Here is a 10,732-nt window from a genome sequence, read left to right on the forward strand (position 1 = left end):
ATGCTGTGTTTTATGTTTAAGTCGGAAATAAAAGTTGCAGTCACATAAGATACTGGGAAGAAAGTGTTCTTATGTGCAAAGCTTTCAGAAACAAAGGGTTTGACTATTGATTTAGATAGATCCGAGACGGCAGAGACTTGTGCTTTTGTTAAGGACTTTTAGGTAAGTTTACTTGGCAAGAACCAAGTTGTGGATTTAAATCCCTCCGTTAACCTTTTTACCTGCACGAATATGACTTTTGCTTATCATGTGCAAATTTACATCATCAACGGCGCAACAACCGGTATCCGGTCTAGGGCTGCATTAATAAGGAACTCCAGACATCCCGGTTTTACGCCGAGGTCCACCAATTGGATATCCCTAAAAGCTGACTGGCGTCCAGACCTACGGCATAGGTCCATCTCAGGCAGGGTCTGCCTCGTCTTCTTTTTCTACCATAGATATTGCTCTTATATACTTTCCGGGTTGTATTATCCTCATCCATAGGGATTAAGTAACCCGCCGACCGTAACCTATTGGGCTGAATTTTATCTACATGTACATCATCAGCCAGTTTACTAAAGACTATTGGAATCGAAGTATGGAAAATATACTTCTCACCAGAAACTGATGAAGCTGTGCAAGACTTTACTATCTTGGTGTATAAGGGTGTGAGGTACCATTCAAAGTAATTAAGAGGTTGTCGCAACGGAATTTTCTATGTGGACGGCAATGGACGAGAAGCAAATGTTAACGACGAACGTCGGAGCTTGCGTATTTCAAAGCCCCATTTGACCTGGAGCCCGGGCAACTGAACCAACCGATCTACGAAGAGCGCCATGTTTGCAGGAGAACCACCCCAGTAGCGCAATCGTCACAAACAGCAATTCCTATGTTTCTAGCCTAGGAATGAGTTGCTCGAAGTTTATCTTGGCACTGCGAGGCAGCAACCTCATTTCAAAAAGGATTTCAGTATTGTGGATTGCCAACCAACAGTGAGTTAACTTTTTATGGTTTAATGAGAATAAAATCTTGTAAGTACTTCACGAAATGTATCCGGATGTCTCAAGTGGTTAGTGCGCTGGACTGTCGTAGCGGAAAGTTGCGGTTCAAATCTCACTGGTAGCAGACGGATTTGTTATCGTGATTGTATGTCGACTCAACTTTGAATGAGTACCTGAGTCAAATCAGGGTAATAATCTCGGGCGAGCGCAATGGTCAAAGGGTAGTATAGGTCCAGGGCGAAATGCGGATTGGTACCCACGATAGAGCATAAAACCTGGGAAACGCCTGCTGACCCAACACCAACAGCTCTACTACCAAACCCTATCTCCACATGCAAGCGGTGATCTCTGGGAGTTCTTTCTTAACCAAAAACTGAAATATGAAGGCGAGTCTCCCGCGCGGACAAATTGTAAATGGTCCTCCAGGGCGGGGATTAGGTAAGGTTGACAACCATACACGGAAAACGGAATGTTACGAAGCCACAAAAGGAGCTTCGGGCAGGATGGACTTTAAAACGACGAGCTCCAGACCGATAAAAAGGAATAATGATTTGCGCATTTTCGTACGTACGCTCCCTGTGCAGACCAAATGCTGCTGAGCAGCTAGCCGATACCCTGTTCCAAAATAAGGCTGATGTAACAGCGTTGCAAGAGATGCGATGAACAGGGACCGGTTTTCTGGACCACCATATATTATAGTGGCCATCCAGTAAACCATGTGCTCGGAGTAGGTTTCTTAGTCAGCCAAAAATGAAACCTGCTGTTATCGGCTATGAAAACATAAGCGACAGACTATACACTCTGCGTTTGCGAGGCAAGTTTAGAAATATAAGCCTAATAAATGTTCACGCCCCTACAGAGAAGACTGCAGAGTGAACGGACCCTCGAAACCTGTCCCAAGTATGGTATGAAAATCATACTTGGAGATTTCAGCAGTCAAGTAGGGACGAAGCCCGTATTCAGGCGATACGTCGGCTCCCATAGTTTGCATCAAAATACCAATGATAACGGACTGCAGATTATTCAGTTAGCAGTATCGCACGAAATGATTGTTGGAAAAACCTGGTTTGCGCGGAGGGCGGTCCACAAACATACATGGGCCTCTCCAGACAGGACCACTTTCAACCAAATTGGCCACGTGCTGATTGAACGCTGCCACTGCTCAGCCTTGATAAATGTCAGAAAATATAGGGGCCAATCTAGACTCGGATCACTATTTCGTTGGCAAGGTGCTCTGAGCTCGAATTACAAAACCACCTACAACCCCCTCTGACAATCAGATAAGAGTGAATACTGAAGCCATTCAGAGCACAGCGCTCCGTAACACCTATAAAGGGGAAATGGATGCCGCAATAACCGCAGCTAACGGGTGTCCTGTAGAAGAAGCATCACCTGAAGAATGTTATCATTGATACGGCCACAAATATACTTGGCCCCAGCCGCAAGAAAAGTCGAAACAACTGGTTCGACGATAAATGTAAGACAGGAACCAAACGGAGGAATGCTACATACCGAGTAATGTTGCATTCTCAAAGAACGCGGGCACGCTCAGAGACTTATCACGTACTCCGTCGAGTGGAAAAGCGACTTCACAGACGGAAAAAGGAAGCCTGGGAGAACCAACAGGTCTGTAAGCTCGAAAAGTACAGGCTGCAATCGCACCAGGTGCGCAAATTTTACCAGCAAGTCAGCAGAAGGAAGCCTTCTACACCTGATTTCCAATAGAATGAGCATATTGGAGTGATGGGTTGAGTATTTTGGACTGTACATAAATGAAAGCAAAACGAAGTACATGGTGGCTACGCCAGCAGCAAAAACCAAAGAACCAACAACATCGTATCGCACTGATCAAACAAAAACAACAAAGATAAGAGACTACAACTTTATGACCATTGAAATCCGGGCACGGTTGTTGGCAGCCAACAAAGCCTATTTCAGCTTACAAAAACTGTTTCGCTCGAAACGTCTCACCATAGGGTCAAAGCTCTTACTGTACAAGACTATGATCTTGCTAGTGCTTATGTATTCCTGGGAGACGTGGGTTTACAGCAAAAAAACTCTTGGCCGCGTTCGAGAGAAGAATACTCTGAAGAATTTTTGGACCCCTACATGAGGATGGACGATTCCGTAGTTTACATAACGACAAAATCTATAAGGGATACCACAACCATCTGGTTGTGGGTAAAATTAGGCTCAACAGGTTGCCATGGGCGGATCACTTTATCCGTATGGATGAGGATGATCCAGCCCGGAAGTCTATAAGGACAATATCTATGGTAGAAAAAAAAGACGAGGAAGACCCTGCCTAAGATGGAGCGATGGCGTAAGTCAGGACGCCAGACTGCTTTTAAAGATATCGAATTGATACAAAACCGGCGTGTATAGAGTTCCTTGTTAAGGCAGGCCTAGACCGGATACGGGTTGTTGCACCATTGATGATGATGATACCATGACGTTGAGCGCTTGAAGTGGACGCTCAAACCCATATGTAGTCAAATCATGCATATCGCCTTTTCGATGTAATAGCTCTGAGCCAGTCATATTTTCAGGATGGATCTTATTCTTGTCATATTTCCATAGCTGTTAAAGTAGAAGCTCCTTATATTCGTTTTGAGAATGATGGGGTCCTAAGTCCGCATCAACTTAATGCTGGACCGGACCAAATGGGGAGCAACTTACTCCCTCTTTTCTGGTCCACGGACCCCTCGCTTAGGGCTTGCACCTAAACTTTTTAAAAAAGTCAAGCGAAGACGGCTTTACGGTTTCTTACCAGGGCAGAGGCAAATCGTCAGACGCTGCCTCACCTCTGCCCTGGGAGCAGCGTCATTCTCAAAACGAATATTTCAGCTCTGGCCAAGCTCTGGTCAATAAGGCGAATTTGCGCTCAATATAATTCGTAGGCATGTCGTGTTCTACGAGTTATATAAGGGAGCATTCAACATCTGCGAGCCGCTACGGACACACTGCTCCCAGGGCAGAGGTGAGGCAGCGTCTGACGATTTGCCTCTGTCCTGGTAAGAAACCGTAAAGCCGTCATCGCTTGACTTTTTTTAGAAGCTCTTATTCGTTCTCTTTCCAGTGGGGAGTCTCGTTTTTCAGATATTAAGCAGTTATACTGACTGATAATTGCTGGGCATGCCTGCTTGATCTTCGAATGCTCGATTTTCGGGGGGAATTATCAAACATTTCCAGAACTTAGTGGCTCACCAATAACAGTCATTATTTGTCATGACGGTTGGATCAAAGTTGTATAAGTTGCTCCATTGTAGCGTCCATGACTTTTTAACGCGGATGACCGCCACAAGCTTCCATCAGGTTTGAAAAGCGGACCGATCCTTTCCCCCGCTTGCAGTCCTCACCCTTTTCCTTTTCCCCAATTTTCATAGCGATCGAGTGAAAGGTATAGAAGTTGATCTGCCGTAGCGTCATCCAGTTGTGAGCTACAAAAACGTGGATGGAACCTAAGTATTTACTGTGGAAAAATACATATAAATACCAATTTTCATAGCGCCGTCTAGTAGCGATTTACGGCAACTTGTATAGCGCAAAAAACTTCTCCGTTAAAAAATACGTATTTATACCAATTTTGTGTAAAACAAAACTTTATTTAAATCGGTTTCCTGTCTATCCGTCTGTCTGTCTGTCCGTCACACGCATTTTGTAGACGGTCAAAGCGATTGACACCAAATTTGGTGAGTTATATCCTTCTACTTCAAATCTGCGGTGGAGGGATCCCCATACATGCCTTCTTTTTTCTCCAAATATAGTCATGTGGGGTATCAAATCAAAGGTCTCGGTTAGTACTTTCCGAAGCTGGTCCTAGTTTGTACATTTGATCGGAAAGGTGAGGAGTACGAGGGGTCGAAATTGATTATTTCTTTAACGGACCCACTCTCAAACACTTTCCAAACGAAAAATCCGATATATATTCAAATAAAGTTAATAGTTAATAGTATATTACTATAATTTATAGTAATTGACCAAGTTTGGTGGAAGGTGCACTGTTACTAACAAAGTTATAATAGGTCAAAACTGTCGTTTCTTTATAAGTTCAAGACTTTAGATGTCAATATCATGCGAGAGTGGATATTCTCAAATAATATATACGAGTTCATATAATATATAGTATTATGTGCTAGGTACTAATGGGACAAATTCACACTCAAATATCTTTATAAAAGAGATACGTAAAACCTTTCATACCTGAAGCGATTTCTTGACTTCTTAAATAACAGAAGGAGAGAAGAAGATAATATATTAAATAGACCTAATATTCCAAAATCCACATCCTTCCGCCTACTATATGGGTAGGTCGACCCAGTTGAAAATTACGCGAGTCCCCATATTAATATATGCAAACGAGGGATCCGTGGACCAAAAAGACGTAAGAGTAAGTTGCTCTCCATTTGGTCCGGTCCAACATCAAGTGGATGTGGACTTAGGATCCCTCACTTATCCTAAACAATAGTTTAACTTTAGCCTAGCTAAGGCTCAAACTATTGGCGGTTTCGCTTGGATATAATTCACACCCTTGGCAAATTCTTCCGAATATATAAAGAAGCGTTTTCCATCTGTTGCCGCTCACGGCCACGCTGCTCCCAAGGCAGAGGTGGGACAGCGTCTGACGAGTGGCCCTGTACGAAACCGTTTGCCCCTGTATTTTTTTTTTTTAGCAAAAAGGTGCTTTAGACATCATGGGTGATAGAAACATCCTTTAAGGACCTAGCATTGATGATTCAGTATGAGCTAAGCCGATAAAACTTTTCATGAGCAGTGCCCTTCGTAACTCCAAAACGACTGGACCGATTTTTTTCAAATTTCGAACACTATTTCTGTAAATAATTTACGAGGTAACTATTGAGAATTTTCTTTAAATTTGTTGATATTCTTCATTTTGCAATAATAAATTAGTTGACTTTTTCCGCAAAAATCGCATTTTTCACTTCAAAGTGTTCCCAAAAAGAGAAAAATTGAAATTTCGAAAAACCCTTTCAGTATTACCTGGGAAAAGCAATCGTCTAATGAAAAAACTTTGATTTTTTTATTTCAGATGATCCAACACCGAGCTATGAAGGGCACCACAATTCTACTTTTTCCGGAGACGCTTGGGAATCATTGCTGCCATTCCCTTATTTTTTAATATTTGTTCATGAAAATTTTACACAATATTCTTCGAATATCATACCTTAATGTACCATTTACCGTTTTAATAAATAGATTCCGAATGTATCGTAAAAAAATCTCAAAATTATGGCCGTTTTTGCACGAATTAAGGCTTACCCCTCACCCCCCTTAGTAGAATTGATGATTCGGTCCGGCTGGGGTGGAAAGGTTTACGACACCATACAAAGCATCATTTTAGACAATCCTTAGATCATTTTCTACCGACCTAGGCGTAGACGTTAATGGCCAGATTTCCATGAAATTTAGAACGTATATTCGAAATATTTTCATCTATGCTGGTACAAAATTCGGAAGTCCTAGGATGAATTTAAGAGGGGTTTTTCAGTAAATTTCTAAAAGTTGGTAATATACTATTGATAAGTTTAATTGAGCAGAAATGGGAATGAGACATATTTTGAGGCCTAAATCTAAGCGCACCACCCGGATTTTTGGGTTGGGTAGTTTCCGAAAATGAGTCCTGTTTCACTTTAAGTGCATACATTTTGACTCCTCGCTCTGCACTTTTTGATTCACGACTAAATTAATATCAGTTGCGAGAAGTACTAATCGAGACCTTTCATTTGATACCCTACACGACTATATCCGGTGAAAAAAAATGTCCAATCCCCCTTTGCATGTACGGGGAGCCCGCTATAAACTCCTCCTAAATTTATGCCACTCACTGTATGCGTGAACATTCACTGTTCCCACCTTTTCAGCAAATTTTGTGTCAAAAGAGATCAGTATTACATTGAAGTGAATAGCCTGAAGTATTCTTATATAAAAAACACCCAAAACCTTTCGTACCTGAAACGCTAAACTTCCGATTTCCGGCTTTTATTTCTTTACAATAAGTGCAGTGGCTGCCACTGGATATATCATGTGAATACAGATAAGGAAAAATATCCCCCACAAACACATCGAAACCCAACCACATTTTTCAGCAAGCAGTCTGATATTTAAACAATTCTATCAAATTTCACAACTGTTTTAAATTCAACCATGTATTCTATGGAAGCTGATTATATGCCAGCAACAGAATGTTGCAAACAGACCAAATGGAGTGTCAGAATTATATAAAGGATACATCAATATTTCCCAGCCAGTACCTTTCAATTATACTGGCTCATATTTTTGATGGGTGTGGTTTGACGTTACCAAGATGAAGCACAACGCCTTTCCTGTACATCTTTCACGGCCTCTCTTTTTAGTTGGTTTCTTTATTTGACATAAGCCATAAATAGGTGAAATCCCGCTAACGACACATTCACCAGCATTTCCGCCAATCCTGACCCTGATACCGTTTCTGGAGTTTCATCATCTTTTTTTTCGATCAACACTGCCTTCACGAAAGATTGTAGTACACGACCTATTTTCCATCACCCGTTACCATTCGCTTTAAAAGTGGGCCAATTTCGTTCTGTCTCAACAGTTATTTGAATATGGTAATTCGGTCTATTAAATTGTTTTCTCTTAGTTCTTGGGTGCCTCAATATCAAACTTCTTTGACAATGCCGTTACTGCTTACGTAATGGTCTTATTCAATTTTTTTCGAAGATTTCATCGACTTTCTCGGTGACAGACCACCTAGAGCGATGTGAATATTTCCCGTCAAAATATTCACAACTACCGCGGGCGAACAATCTTTTTGGATTGCTTTTCAATAGGGTACCTTTCCCATAAATAGCACGAATCTATTGACCTGTCTGCACCATTTTCTTTCAATTTCCACAATAAATTTCGAAATTTACCGACTTTCTCCGGAAATTTCATTCATTTTTTTGATTCAATTAAACTTTATGCGGCCTTGTCTGGAGGTCGTGGAGAGAATCAATGGACGTTTGCATCTTTCCTGAAAAACCTCGACAATGTCGATGACATCCGCTTATTCTCCCACTGAGTCATGGACTTGGATTTGGAAAAGGAAGCAAGCAGATTCGGGCTAAAGATAAACACCAAGGAAACCAAGACTTTCTGACATGTAGTCTCACTCTTTCAATCTATCTATACATTAACTGGCACGACATATAAGGCGCCGATAAGTTTGTATATGTTTGTAGTGTTGTTTCTGCTAACGGTGGCACCAAACTTCGCTGTTTTGTCCAAAATCTGGAATGCAACTATCTTAACCCCAACAATAAGTTGAGGTTGTTTCTTGTCAATGTTCTCTCTGTGCTGTTATATAGAAGTAGTGTAAAGAAAATAACACCCCCTGTTAATCAGAGGCTCCAAGCTTGCATCAGTTCATTTCTGTGTTGCGTCATCTAGGTAATCTGGTCTGAAAGAGTGGGGAGCAGTGGAGGAGGAGACTTGGAAGCTTCTCGAAAAATCGTGAAAAAATTTGAACCACATTGCCCAGAACTAACAGCGATGGCGCGGAAATGTGGTTGATGCGCTATATATCGCATTAAAACTGATGCGTCAGGCAGAAAAAGCCCTTTTCCCTAACCAGATATATACAAGGTCGATAACTCGCCAGGTGGGCTATATGCAAAAGTCAATCTATTCAGTTGATTATCCAACGTAGGTGACGAAAGTGGTGACTAAAGATAATATTCATTACCGAACGTATTATTATTTACATTCATGAGTAAGGATTATTGAAGGTCACGAGTCATTTGCCAATAGAATTATACTTCTCGATATTCATGATGTGCCTGATCGTGGTTTTTCCCACTTCGATTTCATTCCACTGCAATCATTACTGTCATGGGAACTTTGAAATTATTGAGGGAGGTTCTGTCCTAGCAGCACAACTTTGAATATATTAGCTTACACGTAAAGGTTTTAAATACGTAAAGACGCTTTTTCAATTGCCAACACACATAAAAGTTAAACATGAGCAAACAGGGGCCAACTTCCTTAGGAAAACGATAGTTACTGATTGAGTTTATAGGTAGTAAAGCTGCGGTTTGCCGGGAAAGAATGGGAATGTGGAATTCAGTGCGTCCTATTAATAATTTATACCATTATTAACAACTTTCTCAATTTCAAAAGAACCTTGTACTGACAATTGTTTTTTTTTTCAGGGAAAGTATACTTCAATAAAGTCCGCAAGTAGACGCGTTGTAAACAACTGGAAGATACTATCTATCTATAAAATAAACACCGCATTCACCTTAATATCAAGAGCGATATAACCACCCTATAGCAGTGTTAGATGAGTCAAACCAGCAAAAGCTCGGTTTATCACCTACACAAATTTGCAATTATCAGCAGAAGGGGTTAACACAAATATAAATGACAGCCCAGCTACCTCAATACCCTGTGATTATTCAAGATACAATAGAATAGAATGATAGATACTCACTTGGAAGTTAAATATCCACTGTCCTTGGCTTGCAACAATGAGCCTCTATGTAAATGTTAGAATAGGACTTTCACTAAGGATGCATTTGTAAATTGTAAACTATCTGCTATCCGTTTGATGCATATCTATTTCACTCTTAATAATATTAGCTCCACTTTGAGGTGTTCATTCGAAAATTGTAAAAGGTCACGTATATCCAACACTACTTCAATCACAATTTAAAACCCGGTATCGGCACCCAAGCTTTTAAGTATTCTTCACTCGAAGTTACATACAATCACGAAACACCAAAACTCGCGAAAATATAAAAACTATTCGAAAATAGAAAATAATCTCATGAAAAATGGAATTTTCACAAAATATATATCCACATAAATTCAAAATCTATCAATTCCACAATAAGATTCGCATAAATTCGATAAACATAAATCGAAATAACGGACACCTTATTTGTACGAATTTTCCGACGTGAATGGAAAACTTGGAACGTTGTCCAGGAAACATTATACCCTCAATTTCCACAGTCGTTTGCTTGTCTCTGTTCGATTCTAATCCCACATTGGGGGCCGAAAGAGAATGATAGACTATGCCAAGTTGGCGACAAATCACGATTTCAATACGAATTCAATGTTTTTCACGTGGGAAAACAACGTGACTAAATCGCTTTTCAACCTTTCAAACAAACCTTACATTGCATCTTCGCCCCTGCTAGACTGTCTAGCTTGTACGGTCGTTTAGTATACAGCATGTGTGTGTATTGTTAACTATTCGTAGTTAATATGTACATATGTACTACATGCTCAGAGCGCAAATTCACGAAATGTATCTTTAGCGTGCTTGCATTAAGATTCGCGGTCAGCTCCAAGACATGAGGAGCAGAGCTTCGTAAACCCGCTTAAAAGAGCGGGTTTATTCTTGAAATTGCACGGAATTGAGTTATAGATAATGACAAAGGGGAGGACTTCGACAGGCACCCCTTCAGATAATTTGATTTCTCTACCTGAGAAACATATATAAAAAAAATCTGACAATAAAAGATAATGCTTTTTGTAGAAAATAGATGAAGAGAACTCATCACCCCAGAACTGTTTAGAAAAACCTACCCCTGTCACTCCAATGGAGAAATAATCGAAAGTGGAACGAAAAGATAAATAAAAGGTGATTCAATTCCTTAACTCTCTCGGAATGTAAATGGCACAATGTGTTCTTGCATAAGGGACGTTGTCTTTTGTTATTGGCTTAGAGGAAAGGGAATCAAATTAAATAAATGGAGATA

At 40.6% G+C, this 10,732-nt stretch overlaps 1 protein-coding gene across 5 annotated transcripts in view; it reads right to left on the reverse strand.

The window, feature by feature from the left end:
* Positions 1-9,963, reverse strand: part of LOC119655307 (protein timeless) — a 130,596-nt gene extending 120,633 nt beyond the window's left edge. For 2 of the 5 annotated variants that reach the window (XM_038061148.1, XM_038061140.1), the window contains exon 1: positions 9,457-9,960. The gene's annotated coding sequence lies outside the window, so the exon portion shown is untranslated. Of the gene's footprint in view, positions 1-9,456 lie in introns of all 5 variants that reach the window. The other 3 variants (XM_038061157.1, XM_038061173.1, XM_038061165.1) reach the window with 3 other exon arrangements.
* Positions 9,964-10,732: the final 769 nt, after the last annotated feature.

This window comes from Hermetia illucens, chromosome 1, assembly GCF_905115235.1.
Source record: "Hermetia illucens chromosome 1, iHerIll2.2.curated.20191125, whole genome shotgun sequence".
NCBI lineage: Eukaryota > Metazoa > Arthropoda > Insecta > Diptera > Stratiomyidae > Hermetia > Hermetia illucens.